The sequence below is a fragment of the Cucurbita moschata genome, unplaced genomic scaffold (genome assembly GCF_002738365.1).
Source record: "Cucurbita moschata cultivar Rifu unplaced genomic scaffold, Cmos_1.0 Cmo_Scf00062, whole genome shotgun sequence".
Lineage (NCBI taxonomy): Eukaryota > Viridiplantae > Streptophyta > Magnoliopsida > Cucurbitales > Cucurbitaceae > Cucurbita > Cucurbita moschata.
The window spans coordinates 74,509-93,760 of record NW_019268578.1 but is presented as its reverse complement, the minus strand read 5'-3'; the positions used below and the strand labels follow the sequence as shown (position 1 = coordinate 93,760).

At 33.5% G+C, this 19,252-nt stretch overlaps 4 long non-coding RNA genes across 5 annotated transcripts; all 4 read left to right on the top strand.

The window, feature by feature from the left end:
- The first annotated feature begins 2,911 nt into the window (after window positions 1-2,911).
- Window positions 2,912-13,697, top strand: LOC111437062. Of its 2 annotated transcripts, XR_002709384.1 has the most exons (4): window positions 2,914-3,079; window positions 3,319-3,860; window positions 8,444-8,445; window positions 10,303-10,317. It is a non-coding gene; the product is annotated as an uncharacterized LOC111437062 (long non-coding RNA). The 2 variants fall into 2 exon arrangements; XR_002709383.1 differs by lacking the exons at window positions 8,444-8,445; window positions 10,303-10,317 and adding an exon at window positions 13,683-13,697 and having other exon boundaries at window positions 2,912-3,079; window positions 3,319-4,070.
- On the top strand, window positions 9,199-9,817 carry LOC111437066. Its single transcript, XR_002709387.1, has 2 exons — window positions 9,199-9,388; window positions 9,475-9,817. It is a non-coding gene; the product is annotated as an uncharacterized LOC111437066 (long non-coding RNA).
- LOC111437067 lies at window positions 12,370-12,990 on the top strand. Its single transcript, XR_002709388.1, has 2 exons — window positions 12,370-12,568; window positions 12,655-12,990. It is a non-coding gene; the product is annotated as an uncharacterized LOC111437067 (long non-coding RNA).
- A 2,204-nt stretch (window positions 13,698-15,901) lies between the features above and the next one.
- LOC111437063 lies at window positions 15,902-16,512 on the top strand. Its single transcript, XR_002709385.1, has 2 exons — window positions 15,902-16,095; window positions 16,182-16,512. It is a non-coding gene; the product is annotated as an uncharacterized LOC111437063 (long non-coding RNA).
- Window positions 16,513-19,252: the final 2,740 nt, after the last annotated feature.

The window sequence follows — 19,252 nt, the reverse complement described above, 5'->3', positions numbered from 1 at the left end:
CCAGTTTTCCGCCGTTGGTTTCTTTTGTCATTTAGAGCTGCTTGAACCGACCAACAACATTTGAAACATTCTGGACTGTCGATGGGTTGGTCGACAGAAAAGCAAGAAAGTGCTGGTCAAATAATGATGAAACATGGTGAAGCTTACGAATATTGATATTTATTAGTTTTTTTATTTTAAAAATGACCCATGTTCTATTTTTTTTTTTATATTAAAAATTTAAGAGATAGCACCATGTTGGGAAGAAAAAATCAAAACATTACCGATAAGGGTGTGAAAATTAATGGTAGACGCGTTTTAAAAATCTTGAAGATAAATTTGAAAGGAGAAAAAAAAAACAATATATGTTAACAGTGTGTTGAGGAGAAAGTCTAAAGAGGACAAACTTTTTAATTAAAATTATACAAAAAAACTCAAACAAGATAATATTTACTGGCGGGGAACAAATGACAAACCTTCTCATAAAAATTATCTATTTAAATATATTTTGTGAATGATTAAATAAAATAAAATTCTCCAATTTTTATGACTTTTCAAAACAAATAATGGTAGTTTGATAGACACTTCTTGTTTTTGTTCTTTCATTTGATAGGTACGTAAAAAGGATAGGTAGGAATCTTAAATTATATTGAATGGGAATAGTTATAAATCAATTCTAATAAAATAAACTAGTTTTAGTGAATCAAATCAAAGACTCTTCTTTTTATATAATTGATGATTTTCAAATGACTTAGATCTTGTATCCGTGGGTGGGGGAACCAAACCTTTCTTATAAGACTGTGAAAACCTCTCTCTAGTAGATGTGTTTTAAAATCATGAGACTAACAACATTATATAATGGGCTAAAGCGGATCTGACTGTTACGATTGGTATTGGAGCCAAACAAAGCGGTGTACCAGCGAGAACGTTGAGCCTTAAGGGAGTAGATTGTGAGATCTCACATTGAGTGGAGAAAGAAACGAAACATTCCTTATAGTGTGAAAAACCTCTCCCTAGTAGGCTTGTTTTAAAACTGAGGTTCATGACCATACGTAACACGCTAAAGTAGACAAATAAAGTTCTAAGTATTTTAAGAAGCTTATACAAATTTAATTGATAGAATTATAACTTTGCACATTTGTAACCTAACGTATCAATTCAAATCTAACAAAAAAAAAAAAAAAAAATCATGGGTTTAGAATTTTTATTGATACAATGTTAGATGTATAAATTAATTTTTTACCAAAAAATATTAGAAATATATCATTTTCATGTATAGAAAAAATCTATAGAGGTCTGTCCATATTATGAAAAAACGTTTGTCACTTACGATTTTTCAAAACATGACTCAACTCTATTTACAATTTTATTATCTAACTATTTGTTTATTCATTCACATCAGTCATATAAGATCAAATATCATTTTAAAAAGAAAAGTATTATGAATAAGTATAAAAATACCCGGACGGACGTAGCTTACTTAAAGGTTCTTAAATCTTTAAACAATTTCAATTACTACGTCTAAATCGTGTAGAAATTTAAATCTCTCGTACTCGAGCTCTGTTTTAGAAATATTATTATCTATAAAATATGTTGGTATGTTCATGAATAAATAAATAAGTAAATAAAACAAAACTCGGTTCCTAATGCAATCTAATGCAATCTTGGTTAGATACACTTGTTGTCTTTTGATGGGCACTTGAAAGGTTAGGTAGGAATCTTTAAATTGTATTGAATGGAAAACATTATAACAAAATAGATATTTTTTGTACAAAATTTAGAAATTTAAATGAATAGGTACAAAAAAACAATTATGATTTAAATATTCTATTAATATTTTGTTGTTTCCTAAAGAACAAAATTACATTATTAATGAGGTAATTGGAAAATTGGAGAAAGTTTGGCGACTTAACCTTCAATTATTTGTAGCTTTGACTCAAATCAAACTTTATCTCTGTTTTTTTCAAACACGCAATTTCTAGGCAGGCTCATAAACGTACCATTAGACATGACCTTTAGCCCGTGTATTTTCAAAAAACCCAAACGAAAAGGAGCACGCATAATATCATGGTGTACATAATATCATAGTATACACGTCCGTATCAATCGGGAAAGTATCCCAATGTACATAACTTACAAAATGTATGAGGTTCTCATAACTTTAAATCATGGTATATGCATATGAGGTATGTCATGCCTCATTTCTTTCATAACATTACTTTCCTGAATTTGTATGTGGCTTAACAATTTTTCCTAAACCGAAGTAAACATACTAGTGTGCATGTCATAACATATAGAGGTATCCCCCATCATACAACATAGAAGTCACAACTAGATGTATAACATAAATAATGTCTCATGACATCACATATAATATGATACATGTCAAACAATCACAAATTACGACACATGGAAGGGTCACAGAGCATGCGTGGTTCATACTTCATACAATTTGTTCAACCAAGCCAATAGTAAAGTCATTTAAGCCGAAATTACTACGCTCCAAATCTAATTCTACCCAAGGTGTCCCACAATCGTATAACTTAGAACCCTGCTATGAAAAATGACTCACCTCATCTGCATAACATAATCAAATTAGTCATACTAACTTAAATGTGACGACGAGTCATAAACAATAGAAAAGGGTTTGAATGTATCAGACCTAAACCGGATTAGCTGAAAAGTCAAGCTAAAACTGTCAGAAGATGTATTCTCCAACTGGTTCCGAACTATGAAAGTAGGATGAAAGTGTATAATTGTTGTGACACAACCTTTCTTATTTTAATTATTTCTTTATATATTTCAAATTTTTGGTGTTTAACATCCGAGACTCGAAGATATTTATGAGATAGTAATAGAATTTTGTATAGTATTGAAATAATATGTCCCTCTCCCATGGCTATAAAAACACATTGGAATATGGAAACCAATCACTTAATTTCATCTCAAACCCACTTTACTTGTGGTTGTGTATAGTGATAAGAGATATCAACTAAAATGAGTGGTGGGAAGGGTTCGATTTTTTTGGCTTTCTTCTTCTTTCTCCTTGTCTCCTCCGAGTTGGCTGCAGCCAGGAAGCTAATGGTGGCCGGAAAAAATGGTGAGCGTCCTTACCTATTTTGTCGTCGTTCACAATAGTATGATATTGTCCACTTTGAGCATAGGCTCTCGTGACTTTTGTTTTTCGTTCCCTTCATACCAATGGAGATAAATTCTCATTATCATTCTCTAAATTAGTCAACGTGGGACTCCCTCCCAACAATTCTAAACATGATTGATAGAAAGAATTTAAATTCAAAATAAATGAGAGTGAAAGGTTAAATTTGTTTTTGGATGCAGCAGCGGCCATACATGAAGACCCCACCGTTTTCAGCAGCCCCGGCACACAAAACCCCGACATGCAAAATTGCTATTGTTATGGTGATTGCAACTCTTGCATAACCCCGGTTTGCGATCCTTATACACAAGACTGCCCTCCATAGAACTGAAGTGGACACTAAGATCAAACATCATGGAAACCAAATAAACTAACCCACAACTACGTGGGTTTTAATTACTATCTATCTTACCTTTGTTGTGTGTATTCAATCCTATTTTTGTGGTTATAAGTTTGGAGATTTGTGTTTTATGGGGATGATGTGTGGGTATAATTTGTAACTCAATCAATAGTACATGTTTGTCACGGTGTGTGTGAGTGTTGCAAGATGAGTGTCTTCCTTTGGAAATGAGTTTTATAGGATAGTGTTAGGCGATATGAGTGTGCTAATATTGTGTCTCGTCCTTTGAATCGAAGGTTGGTATATGTTGTTATCTAGCATGATATGTAGAAATGACTCGACATGGAGATGGGAGGGTTCATATCTCAATAATACTTGGGTGGAGTCATAATCGAGACTTGTCAATGATAAAATCTCTCATAGAGTAGTTCTTGATAAGCATGCTCAAATGAGAAACAAAGACCAATAGCATTCTAAGGCTCGGGATGACATCACAAAGTATCGTGGGCCTCGAAAGTTCTTGGTTAGTATAATGCTTTGATAAGCTCCAAATTGCATCAACATGCCATGATAAACGTTATAATGTTTCAAAAGGTTTTAGTAAGCGCTAATATTACCCAATAATCTCAAGTTGAGTATTTTCACGCTCTTTGGACCCAACGAAGGGTCCAAAACCATCTCGAAAGAAATCTAGATCCATATAGAAGCATGTGAGCCATGTTGTTAAGAACTAAGATGATGTAATCATACGTGACGTTGCATTTGAAGGACTTTGGCCTAGAGTAGATACAAGGTTGAGCATTAAAACTTAGCCTAGAACAGAGGTAAGTTGGCTAGAATCGCAATTGAATGAAAATACACGTACAGGCAATGTGTGATACCTGAGTAAAAGAGCAGTACATGAATGAACTATCAAAATAATAACTACTAAATAATTATCCTAGAATTGCACTATGTTAATAACTTTTCTATTTTGTTAAGTCAAGCTTATTAACTCACATTCTCTTCCGTAAGCTGGATTTTGCTCGAGATTTTTCACTTTCAGCAATTCCCGCATGTCTGCAAATTTAACCCTTGCTAGACTCTTGGTGAGAATATCTACATGTTGCTCTCTAGTTTCAACTTTGCTTGGTCCCCCGGTCAACTCTTTCTTCTTCCAAAGAAATTATAATTTTGCAACATATAATTTCTTCCACTAGCTTACATTTAGAAAATTCTTATAAAGCACTCCTATGCTTTTCAACCTTATTTTTAGGCCTACCTCTACGTTTCTTTGGTTGAGCTGGTAAGTTTGAAATTTTTTTTTTTATACCGTGGTGGTCTTCCTCTAGGCCTCCTTGGTTGAGATGACAAGTCTAATGAAACACATCGACTTGTAGGTTACACTACGCGTGTTGAAGCATCCTCTAGTTGCTTCTTGGATTTTTGTCTATTCATTTTTCTCCTGACCCATGGGTTTCTTCCTCACTTTTTTGCTGCCAACACCAATAGATACTTTTGTAAGATGTTGATAGTTTTTCAATAGTATCTTATATAGGCGATTTCATGACCGTTTTACCTTCATCAATAGGGTTCCATTTCAGTTGTATATCTTGAGGAACGGGCCGATTATCTCCCCTCTGCTACCTTCTTCTATCATTTGACCAAGGCTAATAATATTTCTCTTTAAACTCAAGCTGTAGTACACTTTGGCCAATAGACGTTGATCGTCGTTCTTACACTGAAACAAGATAGATCCTTTGCCTTAAATCGGTACAATTGATCCGTCGCAAAGCTTCACGTTTCCAGTAAACTTATCATCAAACTTCTTGAACTTTGCTCGATCTCCGGTCATGTGATTGCTCGCTCCGTTGTCTAGGTACCACATGCTAGTCTCCACTTGATCTTCTCCTTTTGTGAGAAGGTTCGCCATAACCTTTTCTTTGTTGAGCATCAACAGTTTGGGCATCTTTTCAGCCAACATCAGTGCGGGCTCTTGATCTTGCGTGCGTGTGAGGTTTGCCTCCTCATCTTGCTTTTTTGCTGCGGCAATCTGCCACATAATGGCCAGATTTTCCACAAGAGTAACATTTGATCATTCGAATTCAGGCATCGAGTGGTGTGTCAGCGAAGACGCTGGATCTCAAGGGAAGTAGATTGTGAGAACCCACATTGATTAGAGAGGGAAACGAAACATTCCCATATTGATTGTGAGACTGACAACGATATATAATGGGCTAAAACAAACCATATCTAGTAACAGTGGTCTCGAATAGTAACAAATAAAGTTCTAAATATTTAAAAAAGTTTACACACATGTGACAATTGATGCATGAATGAACATCCAATTGAGGGCTAAAATTGATTTCATGATAGACAACTAAGAAATATTTGATAGAATTATAACCGTATCAATTCGAATCCAACAAAGATGAAAAATTGACACGTGTATAAAAGTTCAATATTTAATTGGTAAAATTATGAGTTATGATTTTTATTGATACAATTTTTAAAATTTAGATGTATGAATTAATTTTTGGCGAAAAGATATTAGAAAGATATGGTTTTCATGTATAGAAAAAATCTATAAGGACTTGTTTTATGAACGAACTTAATTTTATAATTTCAAAGAGCTAATTAGTTTTTTATTCTTCATGCCCCAAGCTTTAGTTTTGTTAATAGACTTACTTTCAATTTTATAATTTAACTTTAAAAAAAAAAAAAAAAAAACCATAGAATCGAACATTTTCATTGAAAGTGGAACGACCCATATTTAAGATTCGGATCTGAATTCAGAATCTAGATTTGACACTATGAAGTTCTTATAAGTTTCCCTTTAGTTTTTCTTTATAAATGAAAGGGATCCCACCATCTGTTGAAAAGAAAAACCAAAGCATTACGTAGACACATTTTAAAAATCTTAAAGGGAAACTCAAAAGGAGAAAAAAAAAAGAAAACAATACCTATTAGCAGTAGGTTGAAGGGAAAACATAAAGAGGACATACTTTCTGGTTAAATTATTCGAGTAAGCTCAAACGGGATAATATTTACTAAGAGGGACGGAGGGAAAGCAAAGGACAAACTTTCTAGTAAAAATTATTCCACTGATTATTTGTATTTTAACTAATATGAAAGTAAATTAATAACTCATTACAATAAGAAAAAAAAATATTTATGAAGGGTTCGTGATATTAAAAAATTTAATCGGGTGAACAAATCTAATAATTAATGCGAGAGGACTGATGTTTTTTTATTAATTAAAAAAAAAAAAAAGAGAACATCGAGATAGAAATTTAAATTTTCACCTTTATTTCAGTTCGTATTATTATCTGTTTGAATATATTTCATGGACAACAAAATAAAATAAAATACAACTTTTATGACTTTTCCAAACAAATAATGAATAGTTTGATAGACACATCTTGTTTTTGTTCTTTCATTTGATAGGTACTTAAAAAGGATAGGTAGGAATCTTAAATTGTATTGAATGGAAATAGTTATAAATCAATTCTAATAAAATAGACTAGTTTTAGTGAGGACTCTTCAAATGATGATTTTCAAATGATATGAGATCTCATATCGGTGGGTAGGGGAACCAAACCTTTCTTATAAAAGTGTGAAAATCTCTCACTGATAGATGTGTTTTAAAATTGTGAGACTAACAACATTATATAATGGGCTAAAGCGGATTATATCTACTAGCAGTGGCCTCTGACTGTTACGATTGGTATTGGAGCCAAACAAAGCGGTGTACCAGCGAGAACGTTGAGCCTTAAGGGAGTAGATTGTGAGATCTCACATTGAGTGGAGAAAGAAACGAAACATTCCTTATAGTGTGAAAAACCTCTCCCTAGTAGGCTCGTTTTAAAACTAAGGCTCATGACCATACGTAACACGCTAAAGTAGACAAATAAAGTTCTAAGTATTTTAAGAAGCTTATACAAATTTAATTGATAGAATTATAACTTTGCACATTTGTAAACTAACGTATCAATTCAAATCTAACAAAAAAAAAAAAAAAAATCATGGGTTTAGAATTTTTATTGATACTATCTTAGATGTATAAATTAATTTTTTACCAAAAAATATTAGAAATATATCATTTTCATGTATAGAAAAAATCTATAGAGGTTGGTCTATATTATGAAAAAACGTTAGCCACTTACGATTTTCCAAAACATGACTCAACTCTATTTACAATTTTATTATCTAACTATTTGTTTATTCATTCACATCAGTCATATAAGATCAAATATCATTTTAAAAAGAAAAGTAATATGAATGAGTATAAAAATACCCGGGACGGACGTAGCTTACTTAAAGGTTCTTAAATCTTTAAACAATTTCAATTACTACATCTAAATCGTGTAGAAATTTAAATCTCTCGTACTCGAGCTTTGTTTTAGAAATATTATTATCTATAAAATATGTTGGTATGTTCATGAATAAATAAATAAGTAAATAAAACAAAACTCGGTTCCTAATGCAATCTAATGCAATCTTGGTTAGATACACTTGTTGTCTTTTGATGGGCACTTGAAAGGTTAGGTAGGAATCTTTAAATTGTATTGAATGGAAAATATTATAACAAAATAGATATTTTTGGTACAAAATTTAGAAATTTAAATGAATAGGTACAAAAAAAACAATTATGATTTAAATATTCTATTAATATTTTGTTGTTTCCTAAAGAACAAAACTACATTATTAATGAGGTAATTGGAAAATTGGAGAAAGTTTGGCGACTTACTTTTCTCGTTGAAAATTCAAATATATATAAATTTTTTTCTCTCAATTAGGATAAACAAAATAGATTCATATTTCCACAGCTAACTTTTACTCGAATCAAACTTTTATCTCTTTCGTTTGTTTTAAACACGCAATTCACACACGCATGCATAGATTTCTTAGCGGGCTTGTAAATGTACCCTTAGACATGGCCTTCAGCCAGTGTACATTCACGTTGGTGAAAAAGCCCGAATGACAAGGAGTACGCATGATATCATGGTGTGCATAATGTATACACGTCTGTACTAATCATAACGGAAAAGTATCCCAATGCACATGACTTACAAAATGCTGAGGTTCCCATAGCTTTAAATCATGGTATATACGTATGATGATGTCATGCCTCGTTTCTTTCATAACATAACTTTCATGAATCATATGTGGCTTAACAATTTTTCCTATACCTCAAGCAAGCATGCTAACATAGTGTGGATGTCATGACACATAGAGTTAAACAGTCACAAAGTACGACACATGGAGAGGTCACAGCACATGCACCGTTCATACTTCATACAATTTATTCAACCAAGCCAATAGTAAAGCAATTTAAGCCGAAATTACTACGCTCCAAATCTAATTCTACTTAAAGAGTCCCGCAATCATATAACTTAAGGTTCTACCATAAAAAATGACTCACCTGATTTGCATATAATAATCTAAATTTAGCTTGAAAAGTAGTAATACTAACTTAAACGTAACCGCCTCCCAATGAGTCAAAACCGATAGAAAAAGATTTGAGTGTATTAGACCTAAGCTGGATATGCTGAAAAGTCAAGCTAAAACTGTCAGAAAATGTATTCTCCAACTGGTTCCGAACCATCAAAGTGGAATGAAACTGTGCAATTGTTGTGACACACCCACCTTTTTGTTTGTCAACATCCAAGACTCGAAGATATTTATAAGGTGTATGCGATTCAAATAACATGTCCCTCAACCCTGGCCTATAAAAACACAGTGGAATGAGGAAACCAATCACTCAAGTTCATCTCAAACCCACCATAGTTGTTGTTGAGTATAGTGATAAGAGATATCAACTAAGATGAGTGGTGGGAAGGGTTGGGTCTTTTTGGCTCTGTTGCTCTTCTTTTTCCTTGTCTCCTCGGAGCTGGGTGCAGCCAGGAAGCTAATGGTGGCCGGAAACAATGGTGAGGTTCTTACATATTGTGCAGCCTACGGTTTTAGTTTTGGTTATGTATATATAGTGAAAGCTTAAATTTGTTTTTGGATGCAGCAGCGGTCATGCATGAAGGCCGCACCACTTTCGTCACCCCCCGCACACAATACTCCGACAGACCCCCTTGCTATCGTAGCAGTCCTTATGGAGATTGCCCCTCATTCCAACCCCCGGTCTGCGATCCTTATACACAAAACTGCCCTCCCAAGAACTGAAGTGGACACTAAGATCAAACACCATGGGATCTAAATAAAGTAACCCACACCTACCTGGGTTTTGATTACTATCTATCTTACCTTTGTAGTGTACTGAATCCTATTTATATGGTTATAAGTTTGGGAGATTGGTGTTTTATGCCGAGGATGCGCGATATAATTCGTAACTCGATCAATTTATACCATATGTTAGATTCTATCTTAAAAAAATGTTAATTTATATTGTGTGCAAATTTTTTAACGGTTGACTCACATTAAATTAAATTGACAAAATTGTTTTTATATTAATCTTTAGGACGCTTTCTTCCCTTATAACATAAGCTCAATACATTCTAACATAGTCCCATGACATATTTAGTAAACGTCAATGGTCATATATCAGGAGGCATGGTGTTAGTTCTCCACAACTTTTAGACTCTATGGCCTAGGTGGGATACTTCATAGTACATGTGTGTCATGGTGTGTGTGAATGTTGCAAGATAAGTGTCTTGAGTGTCTTCCTTTGAAAATGAGTTTCATAGCATAGTGTCCAGCGACACGAGTGTGCTAATATTGTGTCTCGTCCCTTGAATCGAAGGTTGGTATATATTGTTGTTATCTAGCAGGATTTGTAGAAATGACTCAGACATGGACGCGGGAGGGTTCATGTTTCAATAATACGGGGTGGAAGAATAATCGAGATGTCTCAATGATAAAAATTCTCATAGATTAGTTCCTGATAAGTGTGCTCGAGTGAGCAACAAAGATCAATGATATTCCAAGACTCGGGATGACATCACGAAGTATCAAGCAATGTGTGATACCTGAGTACAGGAGTCGTACATGAATGAACCAAGACCTACATCTGAATGAGAACAACTAAAAACTAATAACTAATTATAGCCATAAAAACGCCATTATCTCTTCTAACAACTCTTGTTTTTCATCTATCTACAAGACCATCGACCTTTCACTTTTACACTAGCTTCTGAATTAAAATCTACTAAACAAAAAATAACATTTAATATTTATTCAACATGTCGATGGGTGTGGACATAAAAGCATGAAAGTTGGTCAAATAATGATGAAAACATGGTGAAACTCGTGAATATTGATATATTTATTAGTTTTCTATTTTAAAAATTACCCATGTGCTATTTTTTTTAAATTAAAATTTTACTTTTACCTTTAATTTAAAGATAAAACCTAGATGTGTTTTAAACCAACTCCGAGAGATGAAAAATAAAAGTCAACAAAAATAATATCTACCAGTAAAGATGAAAAATTGACACGTTTATAAAAGTTCAATATTTAAAATTTAGATGTATAAATTAATTTTTGGCGAAAAGATATTAGAAAGATATCATTTTCATATATAGAAAAAATCTATAAGACTTGTTTTATGAGCAAATTTAAGCCACGTACAATTTTCCAAAACATGAATCACTCTATCGTTATCCAATTACTCGTATTTGCATTCACATAAGCCACAAAAGATTAGATATCATTTTTAAAAGAAAAGTAGTATGAATGGGTATAAAAATATTTCGTAAGCAATTTACTTGTAGGTTCTTAAATCTTTAAAGGATTTCAATTACTATGCCTAAAGGATATATTATTCTAAGACGATTTCAATTCGACGCAAGTCAATGGTCGTCCACCTTATCTCTTTCATTTTTTTCAAACACACGAAAACTCTCAGTCGGGTTCGTATACGTACTCTTGGACATGGCCTTCAGCCAGTGTACAGTAACAGTGGAAAAGCCTTTAAAAAAAAGAAGCGCGCATAATATCATGGTGTACATAATATCTTAATATACATGTTTATACTAATCATAACGAGAAAATATCTCAATGCACATGACATACAAAATGCATTAGGTTTCCATAACTTTAAATTATAGCTATGTGTATGATGCATGTCATGCCTCGTTTTTTTCATAACATAAATTTCATGAATAACATTACATGGCTCAACCGTTTTTCATAAACCTAAAGTGAACATGGCAACGTAGTATTTGCTTGTCATAACATATAGAGGTATCATGCATCTTACGACATGGAAGTCACAACCAGATATATAACATAACACATCTCACGGCATCACATATAACACAACATAAATTAACACATGTCAAACAGTCACAAAATACGACACGTGGAGGGACCACAGAGTATGTGCTTGTTCCTACTTCATACAATTAATTCAACCAAGCGAATAGTAAAACTATTTAAACCGAAGTCACTATGCTCCCTTGATTCTAGCTCAAAGCTACTCATTGGAATCTAATTTTACGAGGAGTTCCACAATCATATAACTTAAAACTCTACTATAAAAATTGATTCACCTTATTACATAAAATAATCTAAACTTAGCTTGAAAAGTAGTCATACTAACCTTAAACATCTCCAAAAGTGTCAAAAACACCTTCCGAAGAGTCAAAACTGATAGAAAAGGGTTCAAACGTATCAGACTCAAGCTAGATTAGTTGAGAAGCCGAGCTGGAGTCGTCATAAAATGTATTCTCCAACTGATTTCGAATTACCTAAGTGGAATGAAACTATGCCATTATTGTGATATAGTCCGTCAAGTGACCTCCTTTGTATATTGGAGTTAAATTCCCCACTTTCTCAACGTAACTGGGATAAGCTTTCTTATTATTTATATATTTCAAATTTTCGGTGGTTAACATCCAAGACTCGAAGATATTTATAAGGGGTATACGATTGAAAAACATTTCCCTCTCCCATGGCCTATAAAAACACATTGGAATGAGGAAACAATCACTCAAGTTCATCTCAAACCCACTTTACTTGTTGTTGAGTACAGTGATAAGAGATATCAACTAAAATGAGTGGTGGGAAGGGTTCAGTTTTTTTGGCTTTCTTGCTCTTCTTTTTCCTCGTCTCCTCGGAGCTGGCTGCTGCCCGGAAGCTGATGGTGGCCGGAAACAATGGTGAGGTTCTTACATATTGTGCAGCCTACCGTTTTAGTTTTGGTTAAGTATATATAGTGAAGGCTTAAATTTGTTTTTGGATGCAGCAGCGGTCATTCCCCGCACACAAGTCTCCTACGATCCCTATTGCGATCATACCGGTTATAGGAGTTGCCTCCCACAGCCACGCCCAGTCTGCAATCCTTATGTAGAATACTGCCCTCCGAAGAACTGAAGTGGACACTAAGATCAAACACCATGGGATCTAAATAAAGTAACCCACACCTACCTGGGTTTTGATTACTATCTATCTTACCTTTGTTGTGTGTATTGAATCCTATTTATATGGTTATAAGTTCGGGAGATTTGTGTTTTATGCCGAGGATGCGCGATATAATTCGTAACTCTATCAATTTATACCATATGTTAGAAACGTTAATTTATGTGTGCAAATTTTTTAACGGTTGACCTACATTAAATTAAATTGACAAAATTGTTTTTATTATTAATCTTTAGGACACTTTCTTCACTTATAACATAAGCTCAATACATTCTAACATAGTCCCGTGACATATTTAGTAAACATCCATGGTCATATGTTTCGAGGCATGGTGTTAGTTCTCCACAACTTCTAGACTCTGTGGCTTAGGTGGGATACTTCATAGTACATGTGTGTCATGGTGTGTGTGAGTGTTGCAAGACGAGTGTCTTGAGTGTCTTCCTTTGGAAACAAGTTTCATAGGATAGTGTCTGGCGACACGAGTATGCTAATATTATGTCTCGTCCCTTGAATCGAAGGTTGGTATATATTATTGTTATCTAGCAGAATTTGTAGAAATGACTCAGACATGGACTTGGGAGGGTTCATGTTTCAATAATACGTGGGTGGAAGAATAATCGAGATGTCTCAATGATAAAAATTCTCATAGATTAGTTCCTGATAAGTGTGCTCGAGTGAGCAACAAAGATCAATGATATTCCAAGACTCGGGATGACATCACGAAGTATCGATGGGACTCGAAAGTTCTTGGTTCATAACTGTACTGAGTTGATATGTCTTGATAGACATTGTATTGCTTTGATAAGCTCCAAATTGCTTCAACAAGCCATGGTAAACGTTACAATGTTTCAAAAGGGTTTAGTAAGTGCTAATATCACTCAATAAGATCTAGTTGAGTATTTTTAGGCGGTTTTGACCGAAGGATCGAAAATTATCTCCACAAAAAACTTGATCTATGTAGAAGCATGTGAGCCATGTTGTTAAGAACTAAGATGATGTAATCATAAGTGACATTGTATTTGAAGGACCTTGGCTTGGAGTAAAGGTAAGGTTGAGCCTTAAGACTTCGCCTAGAGTAGGGGCAGTTTAGCTAGAGCCGCAATCGAATGAAAATACACGTACAAGGAACGTGTGATATCTAAGTACAGGAATCGTACATGAATGCACCAAGACCCACATCCGAATGAAGCAATCTTGATGATAGGATAATTAAGAAAAACTAAAAACTAATTATAACCATAAAAACACCATTGTCTCCTAATAACAACTATCGTCTTTCATCTAGAAGACCTTGACCTTTCACTTTTCCACTAGCTTCTGAATTTAAAACCAACTAAAGAAAATAACATTTAATGTATATTCAACCTATCGATGGGTGCCGGCAGAAAAGCATGAATGTGCCGGTCAAATAATGATGAAAACATGGTGAAACTTGTGAATATTTATATATTTCTTATAAGAACATGTAAACCTATGGTAGATACGTTTTAAAAACTTTGAATAGATGAAAAATAAAAATTAAAAAAAAATAATATCTACTAGCAAAGATGAAAAACTGATACATTTATAAAAGTTCCATATTTATTGATAAAACTATGAATTATGATTTTTATTCATACCACTTTTAAAATTTGAAGGTATAAATTAATTTTTGGCGAAAAGATATTAGAAAGATATCATTTTCATGTATAGAAAAGATCTATAAGGGCTTGTTTTATGAGCAAATTTTAGCCACATATGATTTTCCAAAACATGATTATCCAATTACTCGTATTTGCATTCACATCCGCCATAAAAGATCAGATATCATTTTTAAAAGAAAAGTAGTATGAATGAGTATAAAAATATTCGGTAAGTAACTTACTTATAGGTTCTTAAATCTTCAAAAGATTACAATTACTATATCTAAAGCATTATTATTCTAAGACAATTTCAATTAGACACAAGTCAATGGTTGTCCACCTTATTTCCTTCATTTTTTTCAAACACACGAAGACTCTCAGGTGGGTTCGTATACGTACTCTTGGACATGACCTTCAGCCAGTGTACACTCACAATGGAAAAGCTCGTACGAAAACAAGCGCACATAATATCAAAATATACATGTTTATACTAATCATAACGGGAAACTATCTCAATGCACATGACATACAAAATGTATTAGGTCTCCATAACTTTAAATCATGGCATATGTGTATGATGCATGTCATGCCTCGTTTCTTTCCTAACATAACTTTTAGGAATAACATATATGGCTCAACAGTTTTTCATAAACCTAAAGTGAACATGCTAACGTAGTATCTGCTTGTCATAATATATAGAGATATCATGCATCATATGACATGGAAGTCACAACCAGATATATAACATAACACAACATCTCATGGCATCACATATAACACAACATAACATAATACATATCAAACCGTCACAAAGTACGACACATGGAGGGACCATGTGCTTGTTCCTACTTCATACAATTAATTCAACCAAGCCAATAGTAAAACCATTTAAATCGAAGTCACTATGCTCCCTTGATTCTAGCTCAAAGCTACTCTTTGGAATCTAATTTTACCTAAGGGGTCCCACAATCATATAACTTAGAACTCTACTATAAAAATTGATTCATCTTATTTACATAAAAAAAAAAAAAAAAAAATCTAAACTTAGCTTGAAAGGTAGTCATACTAATCTTAAACATCTCCAAAAGTGTCAAAAACACCTTCCCAAGAGTCAAAACTGATAGAAAATGGTTCAAACGTATCAGACTCAAGCTAGATTAGCTGAGAAGCCAAGCGGGAACCGTCATAAAATGTATTCTCCAACTGATTCCGAATCACCTAGAATGAAACTGTACAATTATTGTGATACCGTCAGTCAAGTGACCTCCCTTTTATATTGAACTCAAACTTCCCACTTTCTCAACCTAAGAGACGATGGATAAGCTTTCTTATTTTAATTAATTATTTATATATTTCAAATTTTCGGTGGTTAACATCGAAGGCTCGAAGATATTTATAAGGCGTATAGGATTGAAATAACATGTCCCTCTCCCATGGCCTATAAAAACACATTAGAAAGAGGAAACCAATCACTCAAGTGGGTTCATCTCAAACCCACCATAGTTGTTGTTGAGTATAGTGATAAGAGATATCAACTAAAATGAGTGGTCGGAAGGTTTCAGTTTTTTTGGCTTTCTTGCTCTTCTTTTTCCTCGTCTCCTCGGAGTTGGGTGCAGCCAGGAAGCTAATGGTGGCCGGAAAAAATGGTGAACTTCTTACATATTGTGCAGCCTACCGTTTTAGTTTTGGTTAAGTATATATAGTGAAAGGTTAAATTTGTTTGTGGATGCAGCAGCGGTCAATCCCCGCACACAAGACTCCTACGACCCCTATTGCGATCGTAACAGTTATAGGAGTTGCCTCCCACAGGCCTGCGATCCTTATGTAGAATACTGCCCTCCGAAGAACTGAAGTGGAAACTAAGATCAAACATGGAAACTAAATAAACTAACCCACACCTACGTGGGTTTTAATTACTATCTTTTGTTGTGTGTATTGAATCCTATGTATATGGTTATAAGTTTGGGAGATTTGTGTTTTATGCCTAGAATGTGCAATATGATATAATTCGTAACTCGATCAATTTATACCATACGTTAGATTCTATCTAAAAAAGACGTTAATTTATATGTGTGCAAATTTTTAAAATTGACCCACGTTAAATTAAATTAAAAGAAAAAAAAATATCAATGGCAAAATTGTTTTTATATTAATCTTTAGAGGAGGCTTTCTTTACTTATAACATAACTTCAAAAGAAAATTAAAAACAAAAAACATTCTAAACATAAAACAACATAAACTCAATACATTCTTCATTAAACATCTCTAGTCATATGTTGGAGTCAGGGTGTTTTCTCTCAAGAACTTTGAGATTCTATGGCCTAGGTGAGATACTTTATAGTGCATGTGTGTCACAGTGTGTTTGTGTGAGTGTTGCAAGATGAGTGTCTTTGAGCGTTTTTTCTGTGGAAATGAGTTTTATAGGATAGTGTCGGGCGACACGAGTGTGCTAATATTGTGTCTCGTCCCTTGAATCGAAGGTTGGTATATATTATTGTTAACTAGCATGGTCTGTAGAAATGATTCGATATGGACATGGGAGGGTTCATGTCTCAATAATACTTGGGTGGAGGAAAAATCAACATGTCTCAATGGTAAAAATTCTCATAGATTAGTTCTTGATAAGCGTGCTCGAGTGAGAAACAAAGACCAATGATGTTCCAAGGCTCGGGATGTAACGACCCTAAATTTCTGCATACTCAGAGTCGCTACTAACGTCTCGTTCTCATCTCTTAATCTGAAAATATAACTCTTAAAATAACATCATTTATAACATAAATTTCGAAAACACATAAAACAACATCATCTTCTAGAAAACACTATCGGTTTTACGTGTTTCAAACAAAATACTAGAATTAAAAAATAAAAACAAATACAAAATAAAATAATGAAATGAAGACAACCTATATTAACCTAAGACTAGGAATTTAAATATTCATCTATCATATGCACGTGCCATAATCTCTATTCGCGATGCCGCCGTCATTCGTACATCGGCGCCTTGCCTTTACCTGAGAAAAATGACGTGGCACACAGCCTGAGTATTTCGAAGAAATCTTTGTAAGTGACCCCACTATAGAGCCCATGCTAAATCCAAAATCACATGCAAATATGCTGTAGGGACTTGTTTCTATCTTATCCAGGGGTGACTTTCAATCTCGCTATGGATGTGTAGTACTTTCCTACACATGACCTACACATGCGAGTGTGAATCCCCAGGCGACTTGCACACCCTCTGGACCCTCTCTGGTCAAGCTAGCTATATGTAGCGATGTCTGGAGGTCAGGAAACCCCTAATGTCATGCTCCCCATGAACACCTTCATCATCATACTGTGCGCGTCCGCACTCATCATTTCTAGGGGAAGTATCCCCATGATTATAATCCTACAACATGCCTGAGGTCCCTCTAAATAAGAGAATATTTGCTAGCAGTGGACTCACAAAAAGCCTAAAGTAAAAATTATCCCATTTGAATTTTGTGATTTGATCCGAACTTAGTGATCATTTGTAGTATTTTAACTAATATGAAAGTAAATTTAAAACTCATTACAATAAGAAAAAAAAAATATTTATGAAGGGTTCACTTTTATTAGAGTTCGTATTATTATATGTTTGAAGATATTTTATGGGCAATTAAATAAAATAAAATTTTTTATGACTTTTCCAAACAAATAATGCTAGATTGATAGACACTTCTTGTTTTTGTTCTTTCATTTGATAGGTACTTAAAAAGGATAGGTTGGAATCTTAAATTGTATTGAATGGAAATAATTATAAATCAATTGTAACGGGAGAATGAAATATTCTTTATAAGAGTGTGAAAACTTCTATCTAGTAGATGCATTTAAAACTATGAGGCTGACGGCAATATGTAACGGGCTAAAATGGACAATATTTACTAGTAGTAGCCTCGGACTGTTATGGTTGATATCGGAGCTAAACACGGATGTGTCAGCGAACATGCTAGACTCAAAGGGAGTGGATTGTGAGATATCACATTAACTGGAGAGGGAATCGAAATATTCTTTATAGTATGGAAATCTCTCCCTAATAAACATTTTAAAATTGTGAAGTTGACGATGATGTGTAATAGACTAAAGCGAACGATACTGCTAATAGAGACCTCATACTGTAACAAATAAAGTTCTAGGTATTTTAAGAAGTTTACACACGTGAAAATTGTTGTATAATGAACATCAAATTGAGTGCTTAAATTGATTCCACGATGATAATATAAGAAATTTAATTGATAGAATTATAATTTTGTACATTTGTAAACTACGTGCCCATTCGAATCTAACAAAAATAAAAAGATTGATTCTCTTATAAAAATTCAATATTTAATTGATAAATTATGGGGTTTTTGAATTCTTATTGATATAACCTTCAAAATATTTTAGACTCATAGATTAATTTTTGACTAAAAGATATCATTTTCATGCCTAGAAAAAATCTACGGACCTGTCTTATGAGCAAACTTAAAGTTACATACTTTTTTTCAAAACATGACTCAACTCTATCTACAATTTTATTATCTAACTACTAGTGTTTGCATTTACATCAATCATATAAGATCAGGTATTATCTTAAAAAGAAAAGTAATATAAATAAGTATAAAAATACTCTTGTTCTTAAATCTTTAAACGATATCTATGTCTAAATCATTCTATTATTAATGAGATAATCGGGTAAAATTGGCAACTTACTTTTCTCTTTGAAAAGTCAATATATAATTTTTTTTTTCTCAAAAGACAATATTGAATAATATGAGTCAATGTGGTAGGGTTGTGGGGGCATAACTT